General features: G+C 42.1%; 5 non-coding genes and 42 pseudogenes across 5 annotated transcripts; all 47 read right to left on the bottom strand.

Moving 5' to 3' along the window:
* Positions 1-22: 22 nt before the first annotated feature.
* LOC139067491 (5S ribosomal RNA) lies at positions 23-141 on the bottom strand (annotated as a pseudogene).
* A 353-nt stretch (positions 142-494) lies between these two features.
* On the bottom strand, positions 495-613 carry LOC139067623 (5S ribosomal RNA; annotated as a pseudogene).
* A 356-nt stretch (positions 614-969) lies between these two features.
* On the bottom strand, positions 970-1,088 carry LOC139067233 (5S ribosomal RNA; annotated as a pseudogene).
* A 353-nt stretch (positions 1,089-1,441) lies between these two features.
* LOC139067634 (5S ribosomal RNA) lies at positions 1,442-1,560 on the bottom strand (annotated as a pseudogene).
* Positions 1,561-1,915: 355 nt separating this feature from the next.
* LOC139067933 (5S ribosomal RNA) lies at positions 1,916-2,034 on the bottom strand (annotated as a pseudogene).
* Positions 2,035-2,388: 354 nt separating this feature from the next.
* On the bottom strand, positions 2,389-2,507 carry LOC139066504 (5S ribosomal RNA). The gene has a single exon (XR_011519404.1). It is a non-coding gene; the product is annotated as a 5S ribosomal RNA (ribosomal RNA).
* A 354-nt stretch (positions 2,508-2,861) lies between these two features.
* On the bottom strand, positions 2,862-2,980 carry LOC139066681 (5S ribosomal RNA; annotated as a pseudogene).
* Positions 2,981-3,333: 353 nt separating this feature from the next.
* LOC139067925 (5S ribosomal RNA) lies at positions 3,334-3,452 on the bottom strand (annotated as a pseudogene).
* Positions 3,453-3,805: 353 nt separating this feature from the next.
* On the bottom strand, positions 3,806-3,924 carry LOC139067048 (5S ribosomal RNA; annotated as a pseudogene).
* Positions 3,925-4,280: 356 nt separating this feature from the next.
* LOC139066503 (5S ribosomal RNA) lies at positions 4,281-4,399 on the bottom strand. The gene has a single exon (XR_011519403.1). It is a non-coding gene; the product is annotated as a 5S ribosomal RNA (ribosomal RNA).
* A 355-nt stretch (positions 4,400-4,754) lies between these two features.
* Positions 4,755-4,873, bottom strand: LOC139067932 (5S ribosomal RNA; annotated as a pseudogene).
* A 354-nt stretch (positions 4,874-5,227) lies between these two features.
* On the bottom strand, positions 5,228-5,346 carry LOC139066502 (5S ribosomal RNA). Its single transcript, XR_011519402.1, has one exon. It is a non-coding gene; the product is annotated as a 5S ribosomal RNA (ribosomal RNA).
* A 354-nt stretch (positions 5,347-5,700) lies between these two features.
* On the bottom strand, positions 5,701-5,819 carry LOC139066680 (5S ribosomal RNA; annotated as a pseudogene).
* Positions 5,820-6,172: 353 nt separating this feature from the next.
* Positions 6,173-6,291, bottom strand: LOC139067924 (5S ribosomal RNA; annotated as a pseudogene).
* Positions 6,292-6,644: 353 nt separating this feature from the next.
* On the bottom strand, positions 6,645-6,763 carry LOC139067047 (5S ribosomal RNA; annotated as a pseudogene).
* Positions 6,764-7,119: 356 nt separating this feature from the next.
* LOC139066501 (5S ribosomal RNA) lies at positions 7,120-7,238 on the bottom strand. Its single transcript, XR_011519401.1, has one exon. It is a non-coding gene; the product is annotated as a 5S ribosomal RNA (ribosomal RNA).
* A 355-nt stretch (positions 7,239-7,593) lies between these two features.
* LOC139066800 (5S ribosomal RNA) lies at positions 7,594-7,712 on the bottom strand (annotated as a pseudogene).
* A 353-nt stretch (positions 7,713-8,065) lies between these two features.
* LOC139066706 (5S ribosomal RNA) lies at positions 8,066-8,184 on the bottom strand (annotated as a pseudogene).
* Positions 8,185-8,537: 353 nt separating this feature from the next.
* LOC139066851 (5S ribosomal RNA) lies at positions 8,538-8,656 on the bottom strand (annotated as a pseudogene).
* Positions 8,657-9,011: 355 nt separating this feature from the next.
* On the bottom strand, positions 9,012-9,130 carry LOC139066705 (5S ribosomal RNA; annotated as a pseudogene).
* A 353-nt stretch (positions 9,131-9,483) lies between these two features.
* LOC139066728 (5S ribosomal RNA) lies at positions 9,484-9,602 on the bottom strand (annotated as a pseudogene).
* Positions 9,603-9,956: 354 nt separating this feature from the next.
* LOC139068076 (5S ribosomal RNA) lies at positions 9,957-10,075 on the bottom strand (annotated as a pseudogene).
* Positions 10,076-10,430: 355 nt separating this feature from the next.
* On the bottom strand, positions 10,431-10,549 carry LOC139067222 (5S ribosomal RNA; annotated as a pseudogene).
* Positions 10,550-10,902: 353 nt separating this feature from the next.
* Positions 10,903-11,021, bottom strand: LOC139067164 (5S ribosomal RNA; annotated as a pseudogene).
* A 357-nt stretch (positions 11,022-11,378) lies between these two features.
* Positions 11,379-11,497, bottom strand: LOC139067661 (5S ribosomal RNA; annotated as a pseudogene).
* Positions 11,498-11,860: 363 nt separating this feature from the next.
* Positions 11,861-11,979, bottom strand: LOC139067418 (5S ribosomal RNA; annotated as a pseudogene).
* A 354-nt stretch (positions 11,980-12,333) lies between these two features.
* LOC139066733 (5S ribosomal RNA) lies at positions 12,334-12,452 on the bottom strand (annotated as a pseudogene).
* A 355-nt stretch (positions 12,453-12,807) lies between these two features.
* Positions 12,808-12,926, bottom strand: LOC139066645 (5S ribosomal RNA). Its single transcript, XR_011519549.1, has one exon. It is a non-coding gene; the product is annotated as a 5S ribosomal RNA (ribosomal RNA).
* A 353-nt stretch (positions 12,927-13,279) lies between these two features.
* On the bottom strand, positions 13,280-13,398 carry LOC139067676 (5S ribosomal RNA; annotated as a pseudogene).
* Positions 13,399-13,755: 357 nt separating this feature from the next.
* On the bottom strand, positions 13,756-13,874 carry LOC139067157 (5S ribosomal RNA; annotated as a pseudogene).
* A 355-nt stretch (positions 13,875-14,229) lies between these two features.
* On the bottom strand, positions 14,230-14,348 carry LOC139067143 (5S ribosomal RNA; annotated as a pseudogene).
* Positions 14,349-14,702: 354 nt separating this feature from the next.
* LOC139068041 (5S ribosomal RNA) lies at positions 14,703-14,821 on the bottom strand (annotated as a pseudogene).
* A 353-nt stretch (positions 14,822-15,174) lies between these two features.
* LOC139067870 (5S ribosomal RNA) lies at positions 15,175-15,293 on the bottom strand (annotated as a pseudogene).
* A 353-nt stretch (positions 15,294-15,646) lies between these two features.
* Positions 15,647-15,765, bottom strand: LOC139066994 (5S ribosomal RNA; annotated as a pseudogene).
* Positions 15,766-16,120: 355 nt separating this feature from the next.
* LOC139066855 (5S ribosomal RNA) lies at positions 16,121-16,239 on the bottom strand (annotated as a pseudogene).
* Positions 16,240-16,591: 352 nt separating this feature from the next.
* On the bottom strand, positions 16,592-16,710 carry LOC139066992 (5S ribosomal RNA; annotated as a pseudogene).
* Positions 16,711-17,066: 356 nt separating this feature from the next.
* On the bottom strand, positions 17,067-17,185 carry LOC139067526 (5S ribosomal RNA; annotated as a pseudogene).
* Positions 17,186-17,540: 355 nt separating this feature from the next.
* On the bottom strand, positions 17,541-17,659 carry LOC139067221 (5S ribosomal RNA; annotated as a pseudogene).
* Positions 17,660-18,012: 353 nt separating this feature from the next.
* LOC139067301 (5S ribosomal RNA) lies at positions 18,013-18,131 on the bottom strand (annotated as a pseudogene).
* Positions 18,132-18,950: 819 nt separating this feature from the next.
* On the bottom strand, positions 18,951-19,069 carry LOC139066729 (5S ribosomal RNA; annotated as a pseudogene).
* A 342-nt stretch (positions 19,070-19,411) lies between these two features.
* LOC139067445 (5S ribosomal RNA) lies at positions 19,412-19,530 on the bottom strand (annotated as a pseudogene).
* A 354-nt stretch (positions 19,531-19,884) lies between these two features.
* On the bottom strand, positions 19,885-20,003 carry LOC139067987 (5S ribosomal RNA; annotated as a pseudogene).
* A 354-nt stretch (positions 20,004-20,357) lies between these two features.
* On the bottom strand, positions 20,358-20,476 carry LOC139067117 (5S ribosomal RNA; annotated as a pseudogene).
* A 355-nt stretch (positions 20,477-20,831) lies between these two features.
* Positions 20,832-20,950, bottom strand: LOC139067002 (5S ribosomal RNA; annotated as a pseudogene).
* A 353-nt stretch (positions 20,951-21,303) lies between these two features.
* LOC139066778 (5S ribosomal RNA) lies at positions 21,304-21,422 on the bottom strand (annotated as a pseudogene).
* Positions 21,423-21,777: 355 nt separating this feature from the next.
* Positions 21,778-21,896, bottom strand: LOC139067787 (5S ribosomal RNA; annotated as a pseudogene).
* Positions 21,897-22,249: 353 nt separating this feature from the next.
* LOC139067944 (5S ribosomal RNA) lies at positions 22,250-22,368 on the bottom strand (annotated as a pseudogene).
* Between the last annotated feature and the right edge of the window lie 5,385 nt (positions 22,369-27,753).

Here is a 27,753-nt window from a genome sequence, read left to right as displayed (position 1 = left end):
TTTTATAACAATTTAGTGAAAAAGCTTACAGCACCTGGTATTCCCAAGAGGTCTCCCATACAGGTACTGACCAGGCCCAACCCTGGATTGATTCCAAGATCAGAGGCGATCAGGCTTTTTCAGGGTGGTATGGCTGTAAGCGAAGGAAAAACCTTGAAAAATCTCTGAAAAATCCCTTGTGTATTTGTCAAGGTATGATTGTGTTGCCCACTGCAAAGACTAGATTCTTGCACATAGAGGTAAAAGGCTAAGTTAAACAGTTGTCTTCATCATTGTTGCTCTTTTTTCGAGTAACAATCGGCTCCCACCCCATTTCTTGTCTCTAAAATGCCAGCACTGAGACATTATTGCTAGGGACAAATCAAAGGAGGTTTATTACCAACAAGTGTGTGCAGTTCGTGTAGAACACCTGGCTTTAAAATTATTCAATGACGAAGCTGTTCAAAGATGCGGTGAAGTGAAAAAAACTGTATTTTATAACAAATTAGTGAAAAAGCTTACAGCACCTGGTATTCCCAAAAGGTCTCCCATACAGGTACTGACCAGGCCCAAACCTGGATTGATTCCGACATCAGAGGGGATCGGGCTTTTTCAGGGTGGTATGGCTGTAAGCGAATGAAAAACCTTGAAAAATCTCTGAAAAATCCCTTGTGTATTTGTCAAGGTATGATTGCGTCGCCCACTGCAAAGACTAGATTCTTGCATATAGAGGTAAAAGGCTAAGTTAAACAGTTGTCTTCATCATTGTTGCTCTTCTTTAGACTCTAACAATTGGCTCCCACCCCATTTCTTGTCTCTAAAATGCCAGCACTGAGACATTATTGCTAGGGACAAATCAAAGGAGGTTTATTACCAACAAGTGTGTGCAGTTCGTGTGGAACACCTGGCTTTAAAATTATTCAATGACGAAGCTGTTCAAAGCTTTGGTGAAGTGAAAAAAAACTGTATTTTATAACAAATTAGTGAAAAAGCTTACAGCACCTGGTATTCCCAAGAGGTCTCCCATACAGGTACTGACCAGGCCCAACCCTGGATTGCTTCCGAGATCAGACAGGATCGGGCTTTTTCAGGGTGGTATGGCCGTAAGGGAAGGACACACCTTGAAAAATCTCTGAAAAATCCCTTGTGTATTTGTCAAAGAATGATTGTGTCGCCCACTGCAAAGACTAGATTCTTGCATATGGAGGTAAAAGGCTAAGTTAAACAGTTGTCTTCATCACTGTTGCTCTTTTTTCGAGTAACAATCGGCTCCCACCCCATTTCTTGTCTCTAAAATGCCAGCACTGAGACATTATTGCTAGGGACAAATCAAAGGAGGTTTATTACCAACAAGTGTGTGCAGTTCGTGTGGAACACCTGGCTTTAAAATTATTCAATGACGAAGCTGTTCAAAGATGTGGTGAAGTGAAAAAAACTGTATTTTATAACAAATTAGTGAAAAAGTTTACAGCACCTGGTATTCCCAAGAGGTCTCCCATACAGGTACTGACCAGGCCCAACCCTGGATTGATTCCGAGATGAGAGGGGATCGGGCTTTTTCAGGGTGGTATGGCTGTAAGCGAAGGAAAAACCTTGAAGAATCTCTGAAAAGTCCCTTGTGTATTTGTCAAGGTATGATTGTGTCGCCCACTGCAAAGACTAGATTCTTGCACATAGAGGTAAAAGGCTAAGTTAAACAGTTGTCTTCATCATTGTTGCTCTTCTTTAGACTCTAACAATTGGCTCCCACCCCATTTCTTGTCTCTAAAATGCCAGCACTGAGACATTATTGCTAGGGACAAATGAAAGGAGGTTTATTACCAACAAGTGTGTGCAGATCGTGTGGAACACCTGGCTTTAAAATTATTCAATGACGAAGCTGTTCAAAGCTATGGTGAAGTGAAAAAAACGGTATTTTATAACAAATTAGTGAAAAAGCTTACAGCACCTGGTAATCCCAAGAGGTCTCCCATACAGGTACTGACCAGGCCCAACCCTGGATTGCTTCCGAGATCAGACGGGATTGGGCTTTTTCAGGGTTGTATGGCCGTAAGCGAAGGACACACCTTGAAAAATCTCTGAAAAATCCCTTGTGTATATGTCAAAGTATGATTGTGTCGCCCACTGCAAAGACTAGATTCTTGCATATGGAGGTAAAAGGCTAAGTTAAACAGTTGTCTTCATCACAGTTGCTTTTTTTTCGAGTAACAATCGGCTCCCACCCCATTTTTTGTCTCTAAAATGCCAGCACTGAGACATTATTGCTAGGGACAAATCAAAGGAGGTTTATTACCAACAAGTGTGTGCAGTTCGTGTGGAACACCTGGCTTTAAAATTATTCAATGACGAAGCTGTTCAAAGATGTGGTGAAGTGAAAAAAAACTGTATTTTATAACAAATTAGTGAAAAAGCTTACAGCACCTGGTATTCCCAAGAGGTCTCCCATACAGGTACTGACCAGGCCCAACCCTGGATTGATTCCGAGATCAGAGGGGATCGGGCTTTTTCAGGGTGGTATGGCTGTAAGCGAAGGAAAAACCTTGAAACATCTCTGGAAAATCCCTTCTGTAATTGTCAAGGTATGATTGTGTCGCCCACTGCAAAGACTAGATTCTTGCATATAGAGGTAAAAGGCTAAGTTAAACAGTTGTCTTCATCATTGTTGCTCTTCTTTAGACTCTAACAATTGGCTCCCACCCCATTTCTTGTCTCTAAATTCCAGCACTGAGACATTATTGCTAGGGACAAATAAAAGGAGGTTTATTACCAACAAGTGTGTGCAGTTCGTGTGGAACACCTGGCTTTAAAATTATTCAATGACGAAGCTGTTCAAAGATGTGGTGAAGTGAAAAAAACTGTATTTTATAACAAATTAGTGAAAAAGCTTACAGCACCTGGTATTCTCAAGAGGTCTCCCATACAGGTACTGACCAGGCCCAACCCTGGATTGCTTCCGAGATCAGACGGGATCGGGCTTTTTCAGGGTGGTATGGCCGTAAGCGAAGGACACACCTTGAAAAATCTCTGAAAAATCCCTTGTGTATATGTCAAAGTATGATTGTGTCGCCCACTGCAAAGACTAGATTCTTGCATATGGAGGTAAAAGGCTAAGTTAAACAGTTGTCTTCATCACTGTTGCTCTTTTTTCGAGTAACAATCGGCTCCCACCCCATTTCTTGTCTCTAAAATGCCAGCACTGAGACATTATTGCTAGGGACAAATCAAAGGAGGTTTATTACCAACAAGTGTGTGCAGTTCGTGTGGAACACCTGGCTTTAAAATTATTCAATGACGAAGCTGTTCAAAGATGTGGTGAAGTGAAAAAAACTGTATTTTATAACAAATTAGTGAAAAAGCTTACAGCACCTGGTATTCCCAAGAGGTCTCCCATACAGGTACTGACCAGGCCCAACCCTGGATTGTTTCCGAGATCAGACGGTATCGGGGTTTTTCAGGGTGGTTTGGTCATAAGCGAAAGACACACCTTGAAAAATCTCTGAAAAATCCCTTGTGTATATGTCAAAGTATGATTGTGTCGCCCACTGCAAAGACTAGATTCTTGCATATGGAGGTAAAAGGCTAAGTTAAACAGTTGTCTTCATCACTGTTGCTCTTTTTTCGAGTAACAATCGGCTCCCACCCCATTTCTTGTCTCTAAAATGCCAGCACTGAGACATTATTGCTAGGGACAATTCAAAGGAGGTTTATTACCAACACGTGTGTGCAGTTCGTGTGGAACACCTGGCTTTAAAATTATTCAATGACGAAGCTGTTCAAAGCTGTGGTGAAGTGAAAAAAACTGTATTTTATAACAAATTAGTGAAAAAGCTTACAGCACCTGGTATTCCCAAAAGGTCTCCCATACAGGTACTGACCAGGCCCAAACCTGGATTGATTCCGAGATCAGAGGGGATCGGGCTTTTTCAGGGTGGTATGGCTGTAAGCGAAGGAAAAACCTTGAAAAATCTCTGAAAAATCCCTTGTGTATTTGTCAAGGTATGATTGTGTCGCCCACTGCAAAGACTAGATTCTTGCATATAGAGGTAAAAGGCTAAGTTAAACAGTTGTCTTCATCATTGTTGCTCTTCTTTAGACTCTAACAATTGGCTCCCACCCCATTTCTTGTCTCTAAAATGCCAGCACTGAGACATTATTGCTAGGGACAAATCAAAGGAGGTTTATTACCAACAAGTGTGTGCAGTTCGTGTGGAACACCTGGCTTTAAAATTATTCAATGACGAAGCTGTTCAAAGATGTGGTGAAGTGAAAAAAAACTGTATTTTATAACAAATTAGTGAAAAAGCTTACAGCACCTGGTATTCCCAAGAGGTCTCCCATACAGGTACTGACCAGGCCCAACCCTGGATTGATTCCGAGATCAGAGGGGATCGGGCTTTTTCAGGGTGGTATGGCTGTAAGCGAAGGAAAAACCTTGAAACATCTCTGGAAAATCCCTTGTGTATTTGTCAAGGTATGATTGTGTCGCCCACTGCAAAGACTAGATTATTGCATATAGAGGTAAAAGGCTAAGTTAAACAGTTGTCTTCATCATTGTTGCTCTTCTTTAGACTCTAACAATTGGCTCCCACCCCATTTCTTGTCTCTAAAATGCCAGCACTGAGACATTATTGCTAGGGACAAATGAAAGGAGGTTTATTACCAACAAGTGTGTGCAGATCGTGTGGAACACCTGGCTTTAAAATTATTCAATGACGAAGCTGTTCAAAGCTATGGTGAAGTGAAAAAAACGGTATTTTATAACAAATTAGTGAAAAAGCTTACAGCACCTGGTAATCCCAAGAGGTCTCCCATACAGGTACTGACCAGGCCCAACCCTGGATTGCTTCCGAGATCAGACGGGATTGGGCTTTTTCAGGGTTGTATGGCCGTAAGCGAAGGACACACCTTGAAAAATCTCTGAAAAATCCCTTGTGTATATGTCAAAGTATGATTGTGTCGCCCACTGCAAAGACTAGATTCTTGCATATGGAGGTAAAAGGCTAAGTTAAACAGTTGTCTTCATCACAGTTGCTTTTTTTTCGAGTAACAATCGGCTCCCACCCCATTTTTTGTCTCTAAAATGCCAGCACTGAGACATTATTGCTAGGGACAAATCAAAGGAGGTTTATTACCAACAAGTGTGTGCAGTTCGTGTGGAACACCTGGCTTTAAAATTATTCAATGACGAAGCTGTTCAAAGATGTGGTGAAGTGAAAAAAAACTGTATTTTATAACAAATTAGTTAAAAAGCTTACAGCACCTGGTATTCCCAAGAGGTCTCCCATACAGGTACTGACCAGGCCCAACCCTGGATTGATTCCGAGATCAGAGGGGATCGGGCTTTTTCAGGGTGGTATGGCTGTAAGCGAAGGAAAAACCTTGAAACATCTCTGGAAAATCCCTTCTGTAATTGTCAAGGTATGATTGTGTCGCCCACTGCAAAGACTAGATTCTTGCATATAGAGGTAAAAGGCTAAGTTAAACAGTTGTCTTCATCATTGTTGCTCTTCTTTAGACTCTAACAATTGGCTCCCACCCCATTTCTTGTCTCTAAATTCCAGCACTGAGACATTATTGCTAGGGACAAATAAAAGGAGGTTTATTACCAACAAGTGTGTGCAGTTCGTGTGGAACACCTGGCTTTAAAATTATTCAATGACGAAGCTGTTCAAAGATGTGGTGAAGTGAAAAAAACTGTATTTTATAACAAATTAGTGAAAAAGCTTACAGCACCTGGTATTCTCAAGAGGTCTCCCATACAGGTACTGACCAGGCCCAACCCTGGATTGCTTCCGAGATCAGACGGGATCGGGCTTTTTCAGGGTGGTATGGCCGTAAGCGAAGGACACACCTTGAAAAATCTCTGAAAAATCCCTTGTGTATATGTCAAAGTATGATTGTGTCGCCCACTGCAAAGACTAGATTCTTGCATATGGAGGTAAAAGGCTAAGTTAAACAGTTGTCTTCATCACTGTTGCTCTTTTTTCGAGTAACAATCGGCTCCCACCCCATTTCTTGTCTCTAAAATGCCAGCACTGAGACATTATTGCTAGGGACAAATCAAAGGAGGTTTATTACCAACAAGTGTGTGCAGTTCGTGTGGAACACCTGGCTTTAAAATTATTCAATGACGAAGCTGTTCAAAGATGTGGTGAAGTGAAAAAAACTGTATTTTATAACAAATTAGTGAAAAAGCTTACAGCACCTGGTATTCCCAAGAGGTCTCCCATACAGGTACTGACCAGGCCCAACCCTGGATTGTTTCCGAGATCAGACGGTATCGGGGTTTTTCAGGGTGGTTTGGTCATAAGCGAAAGACACACCTTGAAAAATCTCTGAAAAATCCCTTGTGTATATGTCAAAGTATGATTGTGTCGCCCACTGCAAAGACTAGATTCTTGCATATGGAGGTAAAAGGCTAAGTTAAACAGTTGTCTTCATCACTGTTGCTCTTTTTTCGAGTAACAATCGGCTCCCACCCCATTTCTTGTCTCTAAAATGCCAGCACTGAGACATTATTGCTAGGGACAATTCAAAGGAGGTTTATTACCAACACGTGTGTGCAGTTCGTGTGGAACACCTGGCTTTAAAATTATTCAATGACGAAGCTGTTCAAAGCTGTGGTGAAGTGAAAAAAACTGTATTTTATAACAAATTAGTGAAAAAGCTTACAGCACCTGGTATTCCCAAAAGGTCTCCCATACAGGTACTGACCAGGCCCAAACCTGGATTGATTCCGAGATCAGAGGGGATCGGGCTTTTTCAGGGTGGTATGGCTGTAAGCGAAGGAAAAACCTTGAAAAATCTCTGAAAAATCCCTTGTGTATTTGTCAAGGTATGATTGTGTCGCCCACTGCAAAGACTAGATTCTTGCATATAGAGGTAAAAGGCTAAGTTAAACAGTTGTCTTCATCATTGTTGCTCTTCTTTAGACTCTAACAATTGGCTCCCACCCCATTTCTTGTCTCTAAAATGCCAGCACTGAGACATTATTGCTAGGGACAAATCAAAGGAGGTTTATTACCAACAAGTGTGTGCAGTTCGTGTGGAACACCTGGCTTTAAAATTATTCAATGACGAAGCTGTTCAAAGATGTGGTGAAGTGAAAAAAAACTGTATTTTATAACAAATTAGTGAAAAAGCTTACAGCACCTGGTATTCCCAAGAGGTCTCCCATACAGGTACTGACCAGGCCCAACCCTGGATTGATTCCGAGATCAGAGGGGATCGGGCTTTTTCAGGGTGGTATGGCTGTAAGCGAAGGAAAAACCTTGAAACATCTCTGGAAAATCCCTTGTGTATTTGTCAAGGTATGATTGTGTCGCCCACTGCAAAGACTAGATTATTGCATATAGAGGTAAAAGGCTAAGTTAAACAGTTGTCTTCATCATTGTTGCTCTTCTTTAGACTCTAACAATTGGCTCCCACCCCATTTCTTGTCTCTAAAATGCCAGCACTGAGACATTATTGCTAGGGACAAATAAAAGGAGGTTTATTACCAACAAGTGTGTGCAGTTCGTGTGGAACACCTGGCTTTAAAATTATTCAATGACGAAGCTGTTCAAAGATGTGGTGAAGTGAAAAAAACTGTATTTTATAACAAATTAGTGAAAAAGCTTACAGCACCTGGTATTCCCAAGAGGTCTCCCATACAGGTACTGACCAGGCCCAATCCTGTATTGCTTCCGAGATCAGACGGGATCGGGCTATTTCAGGGTGGTATGGCCGTAAGCGAAGGACACACCTTGAAAAATCTCTGAAAAATCCCTTGTGTATATGTCAAAGTATGATTGTGTCGCCCACTGCAAAGACTAGATTCTTGCATATGGAGGTAAAAGGCTAAGTTAAACAGTTGTCTTCATCACTGTTGCTCTTTTTTCGAGTAACAATTGGCTCCCACCCCATTTCTTGTCTCTAAAATGCCAGCACTGAGACATTATTGCTAGGGACAAATCAAAGGAGGTTTATTACCAACAAGTGTGTGCAGTTCGTGTGGAACACCTGGCTTTAAAATTATTCAATGACGAAGCTGTTCAAAGATGTGGTGAAGTGAAAAAAACTGTATTTTATAACAATTTAGTGAAAAAGCTTACAGCACCTGGTATTCCCAAGAGGTCTCCCATACAGGTACTGACCAGGCCCAACCCTGGATTGCTTCCAAGATCAGACGGGATCGGGCTTTTTCAGGGTGGTATGGCCGTAAGCAAAGGACACACCTTGAAAAATCTCTGAAAAATCCCTTGTGTATATGTCAAAGTATGATTGTGTCGCCCACTGCAAACACTAGATTCTTGCAAATGGAGGTAAAAGGCTAAGTTAAACAGTTGTCTTCATCACTGTTGCTTTTTTTTCGAGTAACAATCGGCTCCCACCCCATTTCTTGTCTCTAAAATGCCAGCACTGAGACATTATTGCTAGGGACAAATCAAAGGAGGTTTATTACCAACAAGTGTGTGCAGTTCGTGTGGAACACCTGGCTTTAAAATTATTCAATGACGAAGCTGTTCAAAGATGTGGTGAAGTGAAAAAAACTGTATTTTATAACAAATTAGTGAAAAAGCTTACAGCACCTGGTATTCCCAAGAGGTCTCCCATACAGGTACTGACCAGGCCCAACCCTGGATTGATTCCGAGATCAGAGAGGATCGGGCTTTTTCAGGGTGGTATGGCTGTAAGCGGAGGAAAAACCTTGAAACATCTCTGGAAAATCCCTTGTGTATTGGTCAAGGTATGATTGTGTCGCCCACTGCAAAGACTAGATTCTTGCATATAGAGGTAAAAGGCTAAGTTAAACAGTTGTCTTCATCATTGTTGCTCTTCTTTAGACTCTAACAATTGGCTCCCACCCCATTTCTTGTCTCTAAAATGCCAGCACTGAGACATTATTGCTAGGGACAAATAAAAGGAGGTTTATTACCAACAAGTGTGTGCAGTTCGTGTGGAACACCTGGCTTTAAAATTATTCAATGACGAAGCTGTTCAAAGATGTGGTGAAGTGAAAAAAACTGTATTTTATAACAAATTAGTGAAAAAGCTTACAGCACCTGGTATTCCCAAGAGGTCTCCCATACAGGTACTGACCAGGCCCAACCCTGGATTGCTTCCAAGATCAGACGGGATCGGGCTTTTTCAGGGTGGTATGGCCGTAAGCGAAGGACACACCTTGAAAAATCTCTGAAAAATCCCTTGTGTATATGTCAAAGTATGATTGTGTCGCCCACTGCAAAGACTAGATTCTTGCATATGGAGGTAAAAGGCTAAGTTAAACAGTTGTCTTCATCACTGTTGCTCTTTTTTCGAGTAACAATCGGCTCCCACCCCATTTCTTGTCTCTAAAATGCCAGCACTGAGACATTATTGCTAGGGACAAATCAAAGGATGTTTATTACCAACAAGTGTGTGCAGTTCGTGTGGAACACCTGGCTTTAAAATTATTCAATGACGAAGCTGTTCAAAGCTGTGGTGAAGTGAAAAAAACTATATTTTATAACAAATTAGTGAAAAAGCTTACAGCACCTGGTATTCCCAAGAGGTCTCCCATACAGGTACTGATCAGGCCCAACCCTGGATTGCTTCCGAGACCAGACGGGATCGGGCTTTTTCAGGGTGGTATGGCCGTAAGCGAAAGACACACCTTGAAAAATCTCTGAAAAATCCCTTGTGTATATGTCAAAGTATGATTGGGTCGCCCACTGCAAAGACTAGATTCTTGCATATGGAGGTAAAAGGCTAAGTAAAACAGTTGTCTTCATCACTGTTGCTCTTTTTTTGAGTAACAATCGGCTCCCACCCCATTTCTTGTCTCTAAAATGCCAGCACTGAGACATTATTGCTAGGGACAAATCAAAGGAGGTTTATTACCAACAAGTGTGTGCTGTTCGTGTGGAACACCTGGCTTTAAAATTATTCAATGACGAAGCTGTTCAAAGCTGTGGTGAAGTGAAAAAAAACTGTATTTTATAACAAATTTGTGAAAAAGCTTAAAGCACCTGGTATTCCCAAAAGGTCTCCCATACAGGTACTGACCAGGCCCAAACCTGGAATGATTCCGATATCAGAGGGGATCGGGCTTTTTCAGGGTGGTATGGCTGTAAGCGAAGGAAAAACCTTGAAAAATCTCTGAAAAATCCCTTGTGTATTTGTCAAGGTATGATTGTGTCGCCCACTGCAAAGACTAGATTCTTGCATATAGAGGTAAAAGGCTAAGTTAAACAGTTGTCTTCATCATTGTTGCTCTTCTTTAGACTCTAACAATTGGCTCCCACCCATTTTCTTGTCTCTAAAATGCCAGCACTGAGACATTATTGCTAGGGACAAATCAAAGGAGGTTTATTTCCAACAAGTGTGTGCAGTTTGTGTGGAACACCTGGCTTTAAAATTATTCAATGACGAAGCTGTTCAAAGCTGTGGTGAAGTGAAAAAAACTGTATTTTATAACAATTTAGTGAAAAAGCTTACAGCACCTGGTATTCCCAAGAGGTCTCCCATACAGGTACTGACCAGGCCCAACCCTGGATTGATTCCAAGATCAGAGGCGATCGGGCTTTTTCAGGGTGGTATGGCTGTAAGCGAAGAAAAAACCTTGAAAAATCTCTGAAAAATCCCTTGTGTATTTGTCAAGGTATGATTGTGTTGCCCACTGCAAAGACTAGATTCTTGCACATAGAGGTAAAAGGCTAAGTTAAACAGTTGTCTTCATCATTGTTGCTCTTTTTTCGAGTAACAATCGGCTCCCACCCCATTTCTTGTCTCTAAAATGCCAGCACTGAGACATTATTGCTAGGGACAAATCAAAGGAGGTTTATTACCAACAAGTGTGTGCAGTTCGTGTAGAACACCTGGCTTTAAAATTATTCAATGACGAAGCTGTTCAAAGATGCGGTGAAGTGAAAAAAACTGTATTTTATAACAAATTAGTGAAAAAGCTTACAGCACCTGGTATTCCCAAAAGGTCTCCCATACAGGTACTGACCAGGCCCAACCCTGGATTGATTCCGACATCAGAGGGGATCGGGCTTTTTCAGGGTGGTATGGCTGTAAGCGAAGGAAAAACCTTGAAAAATCTCTGAAAAATCCCTTGTGTATTTGTCAAGGTATGATTGCGTCGCCCACTGCAAAGACTAGATTCTTGCATATAGAGGTAAAAGGCTAAGTTAAACAGTTGTCTTCATCATTGTTGCTCTTCTTTAGACTCTAACAATTGGCTCCCACCCCATTTCTTGTCTCTAAAATGCCAGCACTGAGACATTATTGCTAGGGACAAATCAAAGGAGGTTTATTACCAACAAGTGTGTGCAGTTCGTGTGGAACACCTGGCTTTAAAATTATTCAATGACTAAGCTGTTCAAAGCTGTGGTGAAGTGAAAAAAAAACTGTATTTTATAACAAATTAGTGAAAAAGCTTACAGCACCTGGTATTCCCAAGAGGTCTCCCATACAGGTACTGACTAGGCCCAACCCTGGATTGCTTCCGAGATCAGACGGGACTGGGCTTTTTCAGGGTGGTATGGCTGTAAGCACAAGAAAAACCTTGAAAAATCTCTGAAAAATCCCTTGTGTATTTGTCAAGGTATGATTGCGTTGCCCACTGCAAAGACTAGATTCTTGCATATAGAGGTAAAAGGCTAAGTTAAACAGTTGTCTTCATCATTGTTGCTCTTCTTTAGACTCTAACAATTGGCTCCCCCCCCCCCCCCCCATTTCTTGTCTCTAAAATGCCAGCACTGAGACATTATTGCTAGGGACAAATCAAAGGAGGTTTATTACCAACAAGTGTGTGCAGTTCGTGTGGAACACCTGGCTTTAAAATTATTCAATGACGAAGCTGATCAAAGCTGTGGTGAAGTGAAAAAAACTGTATTTTATAACAAATTAGTGAAAAAGCTTACAGCACCTAGTATTCCCAAGAGGTCTCCCATACAGGTACTGACCAGGCCCAACCCTGGATTGATTCCGAGATCAGAGGGGATCAGGCTTTTTCAGGGTGGTATGGCTGTAGGCGAAGGAAAAACCTTGAAAAATCTCTGAAAAATCCCTTGTGTATTTGTCAAGGTATGATTGTGTCGCCCACTGCAAAGACTAGATTCTTGCATATAGAGGTAAAAGGCTAAGTTAAACAGTTGTCTTTATCATTTTTGCTCTTCTTTAGACTCTAACAATTGGCTCCCACCCCATTTCTTGTCTCTAAAATGCCAGCACTGAGACATTATTGCTAGGGACAAATCAAAGGAGGTTTATTACCAACAAGTGTGTGCAGTTCGTGTGGAACACCTGGCTTTAAAATTATTCAATGACGAAGCTGTTCAAAGATGTGGTGAAGTGAAAAAACTGTATTTTATAACAAATTAGTGAAAAAGCTTACAGCACCTGGTATTCCCAAGAAGTCTCCCATACAGGTACTGACCAGGCCCAACCCTGGATTGATTCCGAGATCAGAGGGGATCGGGCTTTTTCAGGGTGGTATGGCTGTAAGCGAAGGAAAAACCTTGAAAAATCTCTGAAAAATCCCTTGTGTATTTGTCAAGGTATGATTGTGTCGCCCACTGCAAAGACTAGATTCTTGCACAAAGAGGTAAAAGGCTAAGTTAAACAGTTGTCTTCATCGTTGTTGCTCTTCTTTAGACTCTAACAATTGGCTCCCACCCCATTTCTTGTCTCTAAAATGCCAGCACTGAAACATTATTGCTAGGGACAAATCAAAGGAGGTTTATTACCAACAAGTGTGTGCAGTTCGTGTTGAACACCTGGCTTTAAAATTATTCAATGACGAAGCTGTTCAAAGCTGTGGTGAAGTGAAAAAAACTGTATTTTATAACAAATTAGTGAAAAAGCTTACAGCACCTGGTATTCCCAAGAGGTCTCCCATACAGGTACTGACCAGGCCCAACCCTGGATTGCTTCCGAGATCAGACGGGATCGGGCTTTTTCAGGGTGGTATGGCCGTAAGTGAAGAAGACACCTTGAAAAATCTCTGAAAAATCCCTTGTGTATATGTCAAAGTATGATTGTGTCGCCCACTGCAAAGGCTAGATTCTTGCATATGGAGGTAAAAGGCTAAGTTAAACAGTTGTCTTCATCACTTTTGCTCTTTTTCCGAGTAACAATCGTCTCCCACCCCATTTCTTGTCTCTAAAATGCCAGCACTGAGACATTATTGCTAGGGACAAATCAAAGGAGGTTTATTACCAACAAGTGTGTGCAGTTCGTGTGGAACACTTGGCTTTAAAATTATTCAATGACGAAGCTGTTCAAAGATGTGGTGAAGTGAAAAAAACTGTATTTTATAACAAATTAGTGAAAAAGCTTACAGCACCTGGTAATCCCAAGAGGTCTCCCATACAGGTACTGACCAGGCCCAAACCTGGATTGCTTCCGAGATCAGATGGGATCGGGCTTTTTCATGGTGGTATGGCCGTAAGCGAAGGAAAAACCTTGAAAAATCTCTGAAAAATCCCTTGTGTATTTGTCAAGGTATGATTGTGTCGCCCACTGCAAAGACTAGATTCTTGCACATAGAGGTAAAAGGCTAAGTTAAACAGTTGTCTTCATCATTGTTGCTCTTCTTTAGACTCTAACATTTGGCTCCCACCCCATTTCTTGTCTCTAAAATGCCAGCACTGAGACATTATTGCTAGGGACAAATCAAAGGAGGTTTATTACCAACAAGTGTGTGCAGTTCGTGTGGAACACCTGGCTTTAAAATTATTCAATGACGAAGCTGTTCAAAGATGTGGTGAAGTGAAAAAAAAACTGTATTTTATAACAAATTAGTGAAAAAGCTTACAGCACCTGGTATTCCCAAGAGGTCTCCCATACAGGTACTGACCAGGCCCAACCCTGGATTGATTCCGAGATCAGACAGGATCGGGCTTTGTCAGGGTGGTATGGCTGTAAGTGAAGGAAAAACCTTGAAACATCTCTGGAAAATCCCTTGTGTATTTGTCAAGGTATGATTGTGTCGTCCACTGCAAAGACTAGATTCTTGCATATAGAGGTAAAAGGCTAAGTTAAACAGTTGTCTTCATCATTGTTGCTCTTCTTTAGACTCTAACAATTGGCTCCCACCCCATTTCTTGTCTCTAAAATGCCAGCACTGAGACATTATTGCTAGGGACAAATCAAAGGAGGTTTATTACCAACAAGTGTGTGCAGTTCGTGTGGAACACCTGGCTTTAAAATTATTCAATGACGAAGCTGTTCAAAGATGTGGTGAAGTGAAAAAAACTGTATTGTATAACAAATTAGTGAAAAAGCTTACAGCACCTGGTATTCCCAAGAGGTCTCCCATACAGGTACTGACCAGGCCCAACCCTGAATTGATTCCGAGATCAGAGGGGATAGGGCTTTTTCAGGGTGGTATGGCTGTAAGCGAAGGAAAAACCTTGAAAAATCTCTGAAAAATCCCTTGTGTATTTGTCAAGGTATGATTGTGTCGCACACTGCAAAGACTAGATTCTTGCACATAGAGGTAAAAGGCTAAGTTAAACAGTTGTCTTCATCATTGTTGCTCTTCTTTAGACTCTAACAATTGGCTCCCACCCCATTTCTTGTCTCTAAAATGCCAGCACTGAGACATTATTGCTAGGGACAAATCAAAGGAGGTTTATTACCAACAAGTGTGTGCACTTCGTGTGGAATACCTGGCTTTAAAATTATTCAATGACGAAGCTGTTCAAAGCTGTGGTGAAGTAAAAAAACTGTATTTTATAACAAATTAGTGAAAAAGTTTACAGCATCTGGTAATCCAAAGAGGTCTCCCATACAGGTACTGACCAGGCCCAACCCTGGATTGCTTCCGAGATCAGACGGGATCGGGCTTTTTCAGGGTGGTATGGCCGTAAGTGAAGAAAACACCTTGAAAAATCTCTGAAAATTCCCTTGTGTATATGTCAAAGTATGATTGTGTCGCCCACTGCAAAGACTAGATTCTTGCATATGGAGGTAAAAGGCTAAGTTAAACAGTTGTCTTCATCACTGTTGCTCTTTTTCCGAGTAACAATCGTCTCCCACCCCATTTCTTGTCTCTAAAATGCCAGCACTGAGACACTATTGCTAGGGACAAATCAAAGGAGGTTTATTACCAACAAGTGTGTGCAGTTCGTGTGGAACACCTGGCTTTAAAATTATTCAATGACGAAGCTGTTCAAAGATGTGGTGAAGTGAAAAAAACTGTATTTTATAACAAATTAGTGAAAAAGCTTACAGCACCTGGTAATCCCAAGAGGTCTCCCATACAGGTACTGACCAGGCCCAAACCTTGATTGCTTCCGAGATCAGACGGGATCGGGCTTTTTCATGGTGGTATGGCCGTAAGCGAAGGACACACCTTGAAAAATCTCTGAAAAGTCCCTTGTGTATATGTCAAAGTATGATTGTGTCGCCCACTGCAAAGACTAGATTCTTGCATATGGAGGTAAAAGGCTAAGTTAAACAGTTGTCTTCATCACTGTTGCTCTTTTTTTGAGTAACAATCGGCTCCCACCCCATTTCTTGTCTCTAAAATGCCAGCACTGAGACATTGTTGCTAGGGACAAATCAAAGGAGGTTTATTACCAACAAGTGTGTGCAGTTCGTGTGGAACACCTGGCTTTAAAATTATTCAATGACGAAGCTGTTCAAACATGTGGTGAATTGAAAAAAACTGTATTTTATAACAAATTAGTGAAAAAGCTTACAGCACCTGGTATTCCCAAGAGGTCTCCCATACAGGTACTGACCAGGCCCAACCCTGGATTGATTCCGAGATCAGAGGGGATTGGGCTTTTTCAGGGTGGTATGGCTGTAAGCGAAGGAAAAACCTTGAAAAATCTCTGAAAAATCCCTTGTGTATTTGTCAAGGTATGATTGTGTCACCCACTGCAAAGACTAGATTCTTGCACATAGAGGTAAAAGGCTAAGTTAAACATTTGTCTTCATCATTGTTGCTCTTCTTTAGACTCTAACAATTGGCTCCCACCCCATTTCTTGTCTCTAAAATGCCAGCACTGAGACATTATTGCTAGGGACAAATCAAAGGAGGTTTATTACCAACAAGTGTGTGCAGTTCGTGTGGAACACCTGGCTTTAAAATTATTCAATGACGAAGCTGTTCAAAGCTGTGGTGAAGTGAAAAAAACTGTATTTTATAACAAATTAGTGAAAAAGCTTACAGCACCTGGTATTCCCAAGAGGTCTCCCATACAGGTACTGACCAGGCCCAAACCTGGATTGCTTCCGAGATCAGACGGGATCGGGCTTTTTCAGGCTGGTATGGCCGAAAGCGAAGGACACACCTTGAAAAATCTCTGAAAAATCCCTTGTGTATATGTCAAAGTATGATTGTGTCGCCCACTGCAAAGACTGGATTCTTGCATATGGAGGTAAAAGGCTAAGTTAAACAGTTGTCTTCATCACTGTTGCTCTTTTTTCGAGTAACAATCGGCTCCCACCCCATTTCTTGTCTCTAAAATGCCAGCACTGAGACATTATTGCTAGGGACAAATCAAAAGAGGTTTATTACCAACAAGTGTGTGCAGTTCGTGTGGAACACCTGGCTTTAAAATTATTCAATGACGAAGCTGTTCAAAGATGTGGTGAAGTGAAAAAACTGTATTTTATAACAAATTAGTGAAAAAGCTTACAGCACCTGGTATTCCCAAGAGGTCTCCCATACAGGTACTGACCAGGCCCAACCCTGGATTGATTCCGAGATCAGAGGGGATTGGGCTTTTTCAGGGTGGTATGGCTGTAAGCGAAGGAAAAACCTTGAAAAATCTCTGAAAAATCCCTTGTGTATTTGTCAAGGTATGATTGTGTCGCCCACTGCAAAGACTAGATTCTTGCACATAGAGGTAAAAGGCTAAGTTAAACAGTTGTCTTCATCATTGTTGCTCTTCTTTAGACTCTAACAATTGGCTCCCACCCCATTTCTTGTCTCTAAAATGCCAGCACTGAGACATTATTGCTAGGGACAAATCAAAGGAGGTTTATTACCAACAAGTGTGTGCAATTCGTGTGGAACACCTGGCTTTAAAATTATTCAATGACGAAGCTGTTCAAAGCTGTGGTGAAGTGAAAAAAAACTGTATTTTATAACAAATTTGTGAAAAAGCTTACAGCACCTGGTATTCCCAAAAGGTCTCCCATACAGGTACTGACCAGGCCCAAACCTGGATTGATTCCGATATCAGAGGGGATCGGGCTTTTTCAGGGTGGTATGGCTGTAAGCGAAGGAAAAACCTTGAAAAATCTCTGAAAAATCCCTTGTGTATTTGTCAAGGTATGATTGTGTCGCCCACTGCAAAGACTAGATTCTTGCATATAGAGGTAAAAGGCTAAGTTAAACAGTTGTCTTCATCATTGTTGCTCTTCTTTAGACTCTAACAATTGGCTCCCACCCATTTTCTTGTCTCTAAAATGCCAGCACTGAGACATTATTGCTAGGGACAAATCAAAGGAGGTTTATTTCCAACAAGTGTGTGCAGTTTGTGTGGAACACCTGGCTTTAAAATTATTCAATGACGAAGCTGTTCAAAGCTGTGGTGAAGTGAAAAAAACTGTATTTTATAACAATTTAGTGAAAAAGCTTACAGCACCTGGTATTCCCAAGAGGTCTCCCATACAGGTACTGACCAGGCCCAACCCTGGATTGATTCCAAGATCAGAGGCGATCGGGCTTTTTCAGGGTGGTATGGCTGTAAGCGAAGGAAAAACCTTGAAAAATCTCTGGAAAATCCCTTGTGTATTTGTCAAGGTATGATTGTGTCGCCCACTGCAAAGACTAGATTCTTGCATATAGAGGTAAAAGGCTAAGTTAAACAGTTGTCTTCATCATTGTTGCTCTTCTTTAGACTCTAACAATTGGATCCCACCCCATTTCTTGTCTAAAATGCCAGCACTGAGACATTATTGCTAGGGACAAATAAAAGGAGGTTTATTACCAACAAGTGTGTGCAGTTCGTGTGGAACACCTGGCTTTAAAATTATTCAATGACGAAGCTGTTCAAAGATGTGGTGAAGTGAAAAAAACTGTATTTTATAACAAATTAGTGAAAAAGCTTACAGCACCTGGTATTCCCAAGAGGTCTCCCATACAGGTACTGACCAGACTCAACCCTGGATTGCTTCCGAGATCAGACGGGATCGGGATTTTTCAGGGTGGTATGGCTGTAAGCGAAAAACACACCTTGAAAAAACTCTCTGAAAAATCCCTTGTGTATATGTCAAAGTATGATTGTGTCGCCCACTGCAAAGACTAGATTCTTGCATATGGAGGTAAAAGGCTAAGTTAAACAGTTGTCTTCATCACTGTTGCTCTTTTTTCGAGTAACAATCGGCTCCCACCCCATTTCTTGTCTCTAAAATGCCAGCACTGAGACATTATTGCTAGGGACAAATCAAAGGAGGTTTATTACCAACAAGTGTGTGCAGTTCGTGTGGAACACCTGGCTTTAAAATTATTCAATGACGAAGCTGTTCAAAGATGTGGTGAAGTGAAAAAAACTGTATTTTATAACAAATTAGTGAAAACGCTTACAGCACCTGGTATTCCCAAGAGGTCTCCCATACAGGCATTGACCAGGCCCAACCCTGGATTGATTCCGAGATCAGGCTTTTTCAGGGTGGTATGGCTGTAAGCGAAGGAAAAACCTTGAAAAATCTCTGAAAAATCCCCTGTGTATTTGTCAAGGTATGATTGTGTCGCCCACTGCAAAGACTAGATTCTTGCACATAGAGTCAAAAGGCTAAGTTAAACAGTTGTCTTCATCATTGTTGCTCTTCTTTAGACTCTAACAATTGGCTCCCACCCCATTTCTTGTCTCTAAAATGCCAGCACTGAGACATTATTGCTAGGGACAAATCAAAGGAGGTTTATTACCAACAAGTGTGTGCAGTTCGTGTGGAACACCTGGCTTTAAAATTATTCAATGACGAAGCTGTTCAAAGCTGTGGTGAAGTGAAAAAAACTGTATTTTATAACAAATTAGTGAAAAAGCTTACAGCACCTGGTATTCCCAAGAGGTCTCCCATACAGGTACTCACCAGGCCCAACCCTGGATTGCTTTCGAGATCAGACGGGATCGGGCTTTTTCAGGGTGGTATGGCCGTAAGCGAAGGACACACCTTGAAAAATCTCTTGTGTAAATGTCAAAGTATGATTGTGTCGCCCACTGCAAAGACTAGATTCTTGCATATGGAGGTAAAAGGCTAAGTTAAACAGTTGTCTTCATCACTGTTGCTCTTTTTTCGAGTAACAATCGGCTCCCACCCCATTTCTTGTCTCTAAAATGCCAGCACTGAGACATTATTGCTAGGGACAAATCAAAGGAGGTTTATTACCAACAAGTGTGTGCAGTTCGTATGGAACACCTGGCTTTAAAATTATTCAATGACGAAGCTGTTCAAAGCTGTGGTGAAGTGAAAAAAACTGTATTTTATAACAAATTAGTGAAAAAGCTTACAGCACCTGGTATTCCCAAGAGGTCTCATATACAGGTACTGACCAGGCCCAACCCTGGATTGCTTCCGAGATCAGACGGGATCGGGCTTTTTCAGGGTGGTATGGCCGTAAGCGAAGGACACACCTTGAAAAATCTCTGAAAAATCCCTTGTGTATATGTCAAAGTATGATTGTGTCGCCCACTGCAAAGACTAGATTCTTGCATATGGAGGTAAAAGGCTAAGTTAAACAGTTGTCTTCATCACTGTTGCTTTTTTTTTCGAGTAACAATCGGCTCCCACCCCATTTCTTGTCTCTAAAATGCCAGCACTGAGACATTATTGCTAGGGACAAATCAAAGGAGGTTTATTACCAACAAGTGTGTGCAGTTCGTGTGGAACACCTGGCTTTAAAATTATTCAATGACGAAGCTGTTCAAAGATGCGGTGAAGTGAAAAAAACTGTATTTTATAACAAATTAGTGAAAAAGCTTACAGCACCTGGTATTCCCAAAAGGTCTCCCATACAGGTACTGACCAGGCCCAAACCTGGATTGATTCTGAGATCAGAGGGGGCCGGGCTTTTTCAGGGTGGTATGGCTGTAAGCGAAGGAAAACCTTGAAAAATCTCTGAAAAATCCCTTGTGTATTTGTCAAGGTATGATTGTGTCGCCCACTGCAAAGACTAGATTCTTGCATATAGAGGTAAAAGGCTAAGTTAAACAGTTGTCTTCATCATTGTTGCTCTTCTTTAGACTCTAACAATTGGCTCCCACCCCATTTCTTGTCTCTAAAATGCCAGCACTGAGACATTATTGCTAGGGACAAATCAAAGGAGGTTTATTTCCAACAAGTGTGTGCAGTTCGTGTGGAACACCTGGCTTTAAAATTATTCAATGACTAAGCTGTTCAAAGCTGTGGTGAAGTGAAAAAAACTGTATTTTATAACAAATTAGTGAAAAAGCTTACAGCACCTGGTATTCCCAAGAGGTCTCCCATACAGGTATTGACCAGGCCCAACCCTGGATTGATTCCAAGATCAGAGGGGATTGGGCTTTTTCAGGGTGGTATGGCTGTAAGCGAAGGAAAAACCTTGAAAAATCTCTGAAAAATCCCTTGTAAATTTGTCAAGGTATGATTGTGTCGCCCACTGCAAAGACTAGATTCTTGCACATAGAGGTAAAAGGCTAAGTTAAACAGTTGTCTTCATCATTGTTGCTCTTCTTTAGACTCTAACAATTGGCTCCCACCCCATTTCTTGTCTCTAAAATGCCAGCACTGAGACATTATTGCTAGGGACAAATCAAAGGAGGTTTATTACCAACAAGTGTGTGCAGTTCGTGTGGAACACCTGGCTTTAAAATTATTCAATGACGAAGCTGTTCAAAGCTGTGGTGAAGTGAAAAAAACTGTATTTTATAACAAATTAGTGAAAAATTTTACAGCACCTGGTATTCCCAAGAGGTCTCCCATACAAGTACTGACCAGGCCCAACCCTGGATTGCTTCCGAGATCAGACGGGATCGGGCTTTTTCAGGGTGGTATGGCCGTAAGCGAAGAAAACACCTTGAAAAATCTCTGAAAAATCCCTTGTGTATATGTCAAAGTATGATTGTGTCGCCCACTGCAAAGACTAGATTCTTGCATATGGAGGTAAAAGGCTAAGTTAAACAGTTGTCTTCATCACTGTTGCTCTTTTTTCGAGTAACAATCGGCTCCCACCCCATTTCTTGTCTCTAAAATGCCAGCACTGAGACATTATTGCTAGGGACAAATCAAAGGAGGTTTATTACCAACAAGTGTGTGCAGTTCGTGTGGAACACCTGGCTTTAAAATTATTCAATGACGAAGCTGTTCAAAGATGTGGTGAAGTGAAAAAAACTGTATTTTATAACAAATTAGTGAAAAAGCTTACAGCACCTGGTATTCCCAAGAGGTCTCCCATACAGGTACTGACCAGGCCCAACCCTGGATTGATTCCAAGATCAGAGGGGATCGGGCTTTTTCAGGGTGGTATGGCTGTAAGCGAAGGAAAAACCTTGAAACATCTCTTGAAAATCCCTTGTGTATTTGTCAAGGTATGATTGTGTCGCCCACTGCAAAGACTAGATTCTTGCATATAGAGGTAAAAGGCTAAGTTAAACAGTTGTCTTCATCATTGTTGCTCTTCTTTAGACTCTAACAATTGGCTCCCACCCCATTTCTTGTCTCTAAAATGCCAGCACTGAGACATTAGTGCTAGGGACAAATCAAAGGAGGTTTATTACCAACAAGTGTGTGCAGTTCGTGTGGAACACCTGGCTTTAAAATTTTTCAGTGACGAAGCTGTTCAAAGATGTGGTGAAGTGAAAAAAACTGTATTTTATAAAAAATTTGTGAAAAAGCTTACAGCACCTGGTATTCCCAAGAGGTCTCCCATACAGGTACTGACCAGTCCCAACCTTGGATTGCTTCTGAGATCAGACGGGATCGGGCTTTTTCAGGGTGGTATGGCCGTAAGCGAATGACACACCTTGAAAAATCTCTGAAAAATCCCTTGTGTATATGTCAAAGTATGATTGTGTCGCCCACTGCAAAGACTAGATTCTTGCATATGGAGGTAAAAGGCTAAGTTAAACAGTTGTCTTCATCACTGTTGCTCTTTTTTCGAGTAACAATCGGCTCCCACCCCATTTCTTGTCTCTAAAATGCCAGCACTGAGACATTATTGCTAGGGACAAATCAAAGGAGGTTTATTACCAACAAGTGTGTGCAGTTCGTGTGGAACACCTGGCTTTAAAATTATTCAATGACGAAGCTGTTCAAAGATGCGTTGAAGTGAAAAAAACTGTATTTTATAACAAATTAGTGAAAAAGCTTACAGCACCTGGTATTCCCAAAAGGTCTCCCATACAGGTACTGACCAGGCCCAAACCTGGATTGATTCTGAGATCAGAGGGGGTCGGGCTTTTTCAGGGTGGTATGGCTGCAAGCGAAGGAAAAACCTTGAAAAATCTCTGAAAAATCCCTTGTGTATTTGTCAAGGTATGATTGTGTCGCCCACTGCAAAGACTAGATTCTTGCACATAGAGGTGTAGCGTTATGGATTTATGCTCTTTTATGAAAGAGAAACCATGCTACGTATTAATTCGGAATATTAATTTTAATAAATCAATAACCAAATTTTATATTGTTCAGAAGACTCAAAGGTTGTTTTCATCCATAAACTGCCGATAATATCTGAGTGTCTGTGTTTCAGTTCAATGAGGAAACAAGTTTGAAGGATTAAAAGTTTTAATTCTTCAAATTAAACTAATGATTTTGAAAATTGACAAACAGGAAATAACAATCACATTGGCAACTTTGTGGGACAATCTTTTAACAGTTTATATGCTGTTCTTGCTCAAATAGACCTTCTGGTGAATTTATGAAGATTGAGAATGTTGTGACATGAATGCGTGTGTGAGTCTGATTTTGCTTCAAGAAGAAACAGGTGTCTGAGTGAAGTGATGGTTTGGATAAACTTAGGTCTTATCAGAGAACTGCATCAAACGCTAAAACCGTGCTCTGTCTCACCGAACTCTTGTGGACCCTCTTTCGGATCCGGGCCGTGGAGGATGTTGTGGTTCATCCAGATGACACCGGCGGCTGACAGGAGACATAGGTGTCGAACGGAACCGGTCCAGAGTTGCCCTCGGTACACGTGGATGGTAGAGCGTTTTATCGATGCGCTTTCTTAAGTTAATTCACTCAGAAATCAAAAGACTCGGTAATGAGTCTTCGTTAGAAGTCGCGATTCAGCTATTCTGCCTGGCTTGGCAGAAACAGCGTGAAAGGGGGGAAGAACGAGCCAACAGGCTCTGCCCCCCCTTTGGTTTTCAGGTCTGTTCTCTCTCGTTGTCCAACACGAACTGACTCATAAGACTGAAAACTTACCAAAAACCTTTCTCTTCTCAAAGCAAACGTGCGTCATCAAATGTGTCTGGAGTTTACTGTGAGCAGGTGTGTGTGGATGTGTGTGAATGTTTGTGCTTGAGTGTGTGTGAAGGTCAGTAACAAACATTCTCAACATTATTTAAGAATGGATTCATTAAACCATTATAATTACCCCAAAGCTAAATAGTCATTCATTTGATTAATCACATTTATAATGAGCAAAATGATAATGGTTACTTTAACATTAAAATCAAGAAAAAGAAGTTTAAACTTTATGTTTTGACTTGGTCTGGGTACAACTCATGTAAACACATCTTCTGGTAGACTGCAGGTGGCAGATGTTATGGTTTCCTCCCAGACTCGCTGGCGTTCAGGTCTTAATCTGTGGGTGAAAGTTCTCAGCGACCCAGCTATGACCCAGCTGCGTCCAACACCACCATTGTGACAGAAAACCCATATTTCCTCACGTTACATTCCCCCCTTTTTGTGACGACATGGAGGTCAAGCAGAGGCCACCTGACGTCACAACCACAATAACGTGATGTACTCGTGAAGGTAGACATCCCAGATGAAGGCAGGAACGATGAAGCGTCACCACAGGTCTCGTGTAGAAGGGAGTCTATCCTGATCAGATGATTAAGGCCAAAACTGTTGCAATCATTGTAAAGTAATCCACTTAGGAATCTTGAAAGCAGAGCTATTTCAATAGCAGTTAATTTTCATCAGCAATAATGCAAAGGTATGCAAAGGATAAGCAGCTCGTGTGCCACACGGAGCTGGGCAGGTGATGTATTCCCCAGGCGTAGTCCAGGCGAAGTCCAGCGCAGACCTCGACCCATCTCGAACCACGACCGAAGCCCCATGCGACAGGAAACCAGTTGAAGGATGGTGAAGACGACCCCTCTGATGGGATGTAGTCCATACGAGCTCGGAGAAGGAGACAAAGTGAGACAGCCCACACGATAGATAGCATTTGATGCAAAACAAAGAAATCAATCAAAACCTATCTATGGGTGCCTCTGGGAAAATGTGGATGCCTTCTGTGAATTATCTAAAGAAGAAATGTTCTGCACCCTGTTCTACATGTCATGTAAAAACGTGATGCAGAGAAAACACAAATAAAAGAAAGTAAATCCTAACTGATATGTGAAACTCAGCAGGCTGCACTAATTAAAGGCATATATATAAAAGAAATAATCATGAAAATGAAGGGCAAATTGGCTTGTGGCCCTTTAAGGGAAATAGTAACAAAATAAAATCAAATTTGTAATCAAATATAACCATGCTACACAAAGCACTAATAAAAAGATAGAGATGTAAATCAGTTCTAAAAATGTAAATCAGTAGGTTAGTAATCCCTAAAGATGTGAGTTAGTAACAGGACCCTGGCTGGAGGCAGGTAACCTGAAAAAAAAAACCCAAAGGATATCACATTTGTTAAAAATTCATCCCACAAACGAGAGAATTTGTAACGGTCCACCAGTCAGTGGAAAAGAATCCGGTCAGAATAGAGTCTTGAATCTGGTATTGCGGACCCACAGAGACACGAGTTTGGACGTATCTGTGGGAGCAGGCTCATAAGCGATTTGGTTATCAAACTGTTTGTATCTTGTGTTACGAACCCACAGGGAAACTTGTTTGAATTTACCTGAGGGTCCCGTTTGGAACTGGAGCGAAGCTGATGGTTTAGCTGTTAGATCAGAACCTGATTTTACCTGCTCAAAGTTGTGTTGCAGCTTTACGGAGGCGACTTTGTTGTGATCAGAAATAGTAGTGAACTGGAAATGCGAAAATGATGCTCGCAAAGCAGGAGGAGGCCCCCCACCCCCCTTTGGTTTCTCAAACTTATGCCGTGTCTGTGAGACAGGAGAAGCATAACAAAGAACAGTTCTTAAGCTCTTAAAAGCCCTAATACCAAGAAGATGCACATTGTCACCTGAATCGTGCTGAAAGAGTAGGTGTTCAGATGTCCAAAGACCTGGAGGTGTTGGACTTGGAGGTTCTGAAAAGGAGTGATCCAAGGATGGTTGTGTCACGGGTGTCAAAGCAAACCTAGCTATGTTTAGAATCAGATACAGACATGACACTAGCTTTAGGAACATGGTCTGTCCTGAAAACTGAAGCCAAGAATACTTTATTCCCAAGAATGATGGAGGTTCCCACACTGAATCAGAAAAACCCGGTTTAACCAGAGTATTTACAGACTGACTAGAACTCCGCCCCGTAGAAGGTGCAGCACCTAACTCCGGGTCGGAGGTCAATGTTGTCAGCTGAATTGGTGGAAGGTCAGTGTCGATTTCTGCAATGACCCGCCCGCTCGGAGGAGGCGTTCCCCCGAACCGGTTGAAGTCCGCAACGGAAAACTCAGAGCCACTCAGCACCCCCCCTTTGTCAGGAGGGGCCCCGAGCATAGCATCACTGCACGCACCTACACCTCCCGGGCCGGGTGGCCTTCCCGAGCCCGTGAGAGAGGTGTGCGCAGCAACCACCGAGCCACCTTTAATATCGCCACTGACCACAGGACTGCTGGAAACCGCAGGGTTTTCTGTGTCGTCGTGGTCACCTGTAAGAGAAATCACAGGAAAGAGAGCACAGAGGCCCGAGACTAAGTCACACCCCTGTGAAAGGAGAAAAGAATTGGCCACCGTATTAGCAGAGGTCACAAACTGAAAAGTGACAAGGTCATTCACATAAAGGTCAAGATGTCCGGGCACAAACCCCTTAAATGGCATGGTAGCTCCGTCCGGAGACCACAAGTGTTTCAAGGCGGCTGACGTTTCCATCACGCCCCGATAAAGAAGCTGGTTTGTGCATGAGGCGGACTGACGAGTAAAACAGACCTCTGACTGAAGCGGTGGGTCACAGCCTGAAGATTTCACACCCATGCTGGAGAGATGTTCAGCCTTTAACATGGATGACAGAGGAGAAGCATTAGGAACCAAAGGGTTAAGCACAACCTGTTTGTCAGAGAGGTTAACCATAGGTTCAAGAGATTTATTCAGCTTAAAAGCAGCAGAGAAAGTGTTGTTTATTTCAAACCTTGATGTTGATGGTGGGTTTTTGACCCCCTGGAAGAAATAAAAGTAAAGAAAAAGCGTTATGACTGTAAACAGCATGTTGCTTGAATTCACGTCATGAATTGCAGACCAGAACCACCTCCGACCCAGTGCAGCTGGCACCGAACCGCAGCCACTAGTCCCCACTGTTCCCGACCGGCGGCACCCGCCTAAAACGGGCCCGTTCGGGCGGGCGGAGGGACCAGCGATGCTCGGCCGGTGAATTTCCTGCGTCTTGGCATGTTCTGGAAGCAGAACGTCAGAGAACCTTACATCAGGTGTAACAGTGCAAGAAAGATTTTGTCGTGTCTCGTCCATCTCCCATTAAGTTCAGAGCAACTCGCGTTTTTACCTTCTGAGCCGACGTAAAACTCCGGGCAGATTCCTTAATATGTCTCACACAAACAAGGACTGTCCGTAGCCTACTTAACTTTATGACACAGGGTAAAACAAGGAATTGTTGATAGAGAAATGAATACACACAACTTCACAAGATGGAAGAAAAAGGCATGGAACCGAGCAACGGAGGCTGTGAAAGCCGACCCGTCCACCGGTCCAAAATAAAAATAATAAAAAAAATAACAAACCCTACGCTGCCGAGATGTTATCAGACGGACAACGTAGCAAACTGTAGATTCTACACACCGTAGCGATTTACAAGAATCACCGCCAATGCGGGTTTTGTGAGGACACAGACTGACTGTGCCAGAAACGATGACAATTTAACGGGACGCGTTCCCTATTTGTCTAACTGTGGCGCTAGCTTAGCTCTCCGGCCAGGCCTAGCGTTCTTTGTCTGTAGCAACCAGACTTAAATCTTCCCGATTAACAAGTAGGCATCTCGCTCCACTTTTAATACGGACTCTAAAAAAAAACGTACGCAATCTGAATGCAGTAACGCGTGACGGCTGTGCTTCGCTTTACGACGTTTACCTAGCAATCAAGCTAAGGTAGGTGTCACCGAGCATTCCGTTTAAAAAACGCACGCAATCTGAATGCAGTAACGCGTGACGGCCATGCTTCGCTTTACGACGTTTACCTAGCAATCAAGCTACAGTAGGTGTCACCGGGCATTCCGTTTAGATTCGGCTTCTATAAGTCGCTCATGCAATGGAGATATTTTCCACAATAGCTCGCCCACAGTGTCAACACACTGAGACGAAAGGTGTCCGAGAATTTAGTCTCGGTTCTGAGGTTCGGAGAATTTAGTGATAATTTTAGGAACTGAGGATAAGCTGCTCACGGTAGCTCACCCAGCAATGGTCAGAGCGGAAACGTAGCTTTCCGACCTGAGGTTAGACTAGAGACGCGGCGGCGCGTCAAAATGGACAGAATTGAGTCAAAAGCACAACTCACACGTTCGCTCCGAAGGCGAAGATGGGATAAA

The sequence above is a fragment of the Nothobranchius furzeri genome, chromosome 2 (assembly GCF_043380555.1).
Source record: "Nothobranchius furzeri strain GRZ-AD chromosome 2, NfurGRZ-RIMD1, whole genome shotgun sequence".
Taxonomy (NCBI): domain Eukaryota; kingdom Metazoa; phylum Chordata; class Actinopteri; order Cyprinodontiformes; family Nothobranchiidae; genus Nothobranchius; species Nothobranchius furzeri.
This window is presented reverse-complemented; position numbering and strand designations above follow the sequence as displayed.